The sequence below is a fragment of the Colobus angolensis genome, unplaced genomic scaffold, assembly GCF_000951035.1.
Source record: "Colobus angolensis palliatus isolate OR3802 unplaced genomic scaffold, Cang.pa_1.0 Scaffold325, whole genome shotgun sequence".
Taxonomy (NCBI): domain Eukaryota; kingdom Metazoa; phylum Chordata; class Mammalia; order Primates; family Cercopithecidae; genus Colobus; species Colobus angolensis.
Window position 1 is genome coordinate 508,317 of NW_012116544.1, and position 3,755 is coordinate 512,071.

General features: G+C 56.4%; 1 pseudogene; it reads left to right on the forward strand.

Annotated features, from left to right (window-relative positions):
* LOC105518653 overlaps positions 1 to 3,755 on the forward strand; it is a 24,125-nt pseudogene that overhangs the window by 15,284 nt on the left and 5,086 nt on the right.

Sequence of the window (3,755 nt, forward strand, 5' to 3'; positions counted from 1 at the left end):
TTGGGCTTTGAATGAAACCTAAATTGGCTTTCATTGGAGAGGCCCGAGCCCAGCTGTGGCTCAAGGCCCTCTGTGGCTGGCAGGAATCCTCGGGGATATGTGTGGAGGGGCTGCTGTGTTGCTGTAGGCAGTGGCTCTCGCCCTCCCTGTAGCCTGGTCCCTGGAATCCACTGGGCCCAGGACGGGGCTTGGGTCACTTGTCTTGTGACACCCTCCTCTCTGGCCCAACAGCCTCGTCCTGCTCCCCACACTCCAGTCAGGCCCAGCTTGTTCTGTGTGTCAGGCCTGCCAGGTACCCACCCTCCTAGTCTTCCCACAGCTCAGGCAAACCCCGGGAGGCCCCCTCATTTCTGTGCTGACAACTGCTGGCCTCACCTGCAGATTAAAGCAACTGGGACAAGAGGCTTTATCTTGAATTCTGTTCCATTGTTTCTAAATATTCAGAAGCTGGTGGGATTCTTTTGAGGACTGAATATATTCCAAGTCTCTAGGGTCATTCCAGGCATAGAACAGTCACTGTTTACAGACATGGGTTCAAATCTCAGCTTCTCCACTTAGAAACTGTGCAACACTGGGCAAGAATTCTACTTCCCTGAAGGAAGTCCTGCTAGCACAGGGCAGCGGAGGCTTCAGCAGGGTGATAAGAAGCCCCAAGGCCTAACACTCACCTCCACTTCCTGATGGTTTGCTAACCTCCCAGGACTGACAGCCTTGGTGCATCTAGGCATAAGAGCCTTTGACCCTTCCCTAAACACATGAGCTCCTGCTGTGTGCATGGCAAAGCCCAGAGCAGGCTGTCTCTCTCCCACTTCTGAGCACATCTGAACCAGCCCTCAGGGCCCTGTGGTGTTGGAAAGAAGGAGGAGCTTTTGCCTGAGAATCTCATATGTATTGTAGTATTGAGTGGCCATGCACACACATGCACAAACACACACACACACATGCACACATGCTCTGTCATAGCCCGTTTCCAATCAGTCAACACTTCCTCCTCTCCAAGCCACAGTCTTCCTAGGGCAGCCTCGTCCCTGCCAGAAGCCACCCCGTACCCGGGAAGACTGAGCACTATTTCATCACCCTAGATCAAGAGTGTGACTCCCACAAAATGATGGGTCGTACATACACACACATTAAAAGCAAATGAAATTCCATGATTATTGTTATCACCATAATTATTATGGAAATTAGTGATCATGAGCTACCTGGAGCCCCATGCTGGAACCCACGTGCAGCCTGGCCTTGGCTCTGCCAGGCCCTTCTCCCCACACGAGGCAAGAGCCAGGCCCTTGGCTCCAGCCCCTTCACCCCTCACCCCACCTCTAGCCCCTAGACATTTGGGGCATTGGGCATTTTGCCCTGACTTGGAACAAAACTTATCCTGGCTTCCACGTGATGAGTACTTAACACCAGCCTGGCCGGAGGAAGGACCATCATCACTCCCATATTACAGAAGGGGCCACTGGCCCTGGGAGGTCAAATAGGTGCTGGGGGCAGGACCCAAAGCTCTGTATTCACCGAAGACATAACACTCTCATCTTACCCCAGGGCAGGGATGGAGGAGGCAGAGGTCGGACCCTGGTGCCAAGGAAAGGATCATCAGAGACGATTTTCCAGGGATGTGCTTCAAACCCACTGGTGTGGCCCCAGTCTGGCCCAGGCCCCTTCACCTGAGCCCATGGATACAGTGACGCCACCTAACCCTGCCTCCAACAACGCATTAGAAGCCAATGGGCCATTCGTTGGTTTCTGTTTTTGTTTTTGTTTTTTGCTTTGTGTTTTCTGAAGGCCTTCAGCTTTGTTTATTGCATCCCCACCTGCAGCCTGGAATCTTTCCTGGGGGACCTCCTTGAGCAGGTTCCTGGGCTCTGAGGCCAGCTGCTTAGTGGAGACACTTCCATGTACCAGCACCTGCCACATGCCAGGCACCGTCAGGACCGCCCCTCGAGGTAAGTGTTCAACCCCTACTTTCCAAAGCAAGGGTGAGGCCGAGCAGGTGACTGACCACCCAGAGTAGATCACTGGGGCATCCAAGACTGGGACGGGAGCTGCCTCTCTCCACTGTCTGGGCCTTTCCACACTCGTGCTCCTAAGACTGAGGCTCCTGAGACCATAAGATGCCACTAGCATGGCCGATGACCTCCACGCCTGGCCAGCCCTTCTTGGAGTCCTCCCTGGCCCCAGGCCAAGGCTGCTTTGCCAATCCCTTTCACTTTGTACTTACGGACCTCAGCCTCCAGAGGCCCTGAATCATTCAGTTATGAACAACTTCTGGATGCTTATAACCACATATTAGGGCTCTTTCATCCCTGTCCAGCCCTGGAACCCTGAGGGGATTTCAAACTCCTTTCCAGTAACCTTTGATAAGGCACAATTCCTGCCACCCACATGCTCATCTCAGCTGGAGCACAGCCACTCATGCTCTGGGATGGAGAAGCCCAGGTGTGGGGTTTTAACCACTCACTCGCTGTTCTCCATATGCCTGGGTGGCCAGTGACCGGGCGTCTGGCCAGAGCTGATGGCTGAACCCTCAGGCTCTACCCAAGGCCAACCAAGCCTTGACTTTGGTGGGAGAAGAGCCCACAGGTGCACAGGGCTTTGGCCAGCCAGGAGTGGGGCTGGTGGGAGGTGGAGGCTGAGGACCCTGGGCCGACAGATCTCCACCCTCCCCTCACCCCACCACGAACTCAATGGGAATGGGACCCCCACACCCCACCAGGAGCTCGGTGGGCATGGGAACCCCTCACCCCACAAGCCTCACCCCACCCCATCAGGAGCTCGGTGGACATGGGACCCCCTCACCCCACCAGGAGCTTGGTGGACATGGGACCCCCTCACCCCACCAGGAGCTCGGTGGGCATGGGAACCCCTCACCCCACAAGCCTCACCCCACCCAACCAGGGGCTCGGTGGACATGGGACCCTTCCTGGGCCAGCAGGGCATCTTGGTTGGTTTCTTTAATTTGTTTATTTTCAGAATCTTAGGTTCCCAGCCCCCATTTGAGCAAGCAGTGCTGAAGGAATGTAACCTTCTCCTTATCACCTGCCTCTCTGACAATTGCAGAGCTGTGGCCCTCGTCCCTTGAAGCCCTGTGATCAGATGAGCTGAAGACTGCACAGCGAGTGGGCAGGGCTGGCCACATGGGGGTCACAGTGCTCCCTCTCCCACCCCAACACACTCCCTGCCACCTTCTCCTGGGGAAAGGAACACAGCTTAGCCAGGACCACCAGGCAAATGCCCTGTCACGGCCCCAAGCTCTTCAGTCACTGCTGGATGATAAACAGGGAGGCAGCTCTGAACCAAGGGGCCCTCTAAGGCATTTGTCCAGCGTGGGCCTGAATTTCAGACAGATGAAGACCCCACCCTGGGCCTCCAGCAGCAGCAGAGGGTGGGACTTCCATCCTCTCACCCCACCGAGACTCGGCACCACTGCACAGCGCAGCCTTTCTGGCAGGGGCAGGAGGCAGGGGAGGGGACCCGCAAGGTGGGGAGGACCTGTCTCATCAGCTCCACCTCACAGCTGTGGGGCAGAGGTTCACACTGACTGCAAAGCCAGCCTCTGCTGAGATCGGCCTCTCCACTCCTTCAACAGCAAATTCCGAGACTCGGGGGCTTCAGCCTGGTACTCTCCTGAGGGAGGCCCCAGTGTCCACATATGCGGCACCCACCCACATCCAGGCAAGTCCCACCCACCATGTCACCCCTGAGTGTCCTCCCTCTTCCCACACCCAGGCCAGTCCCACCCACCATGTCACCCC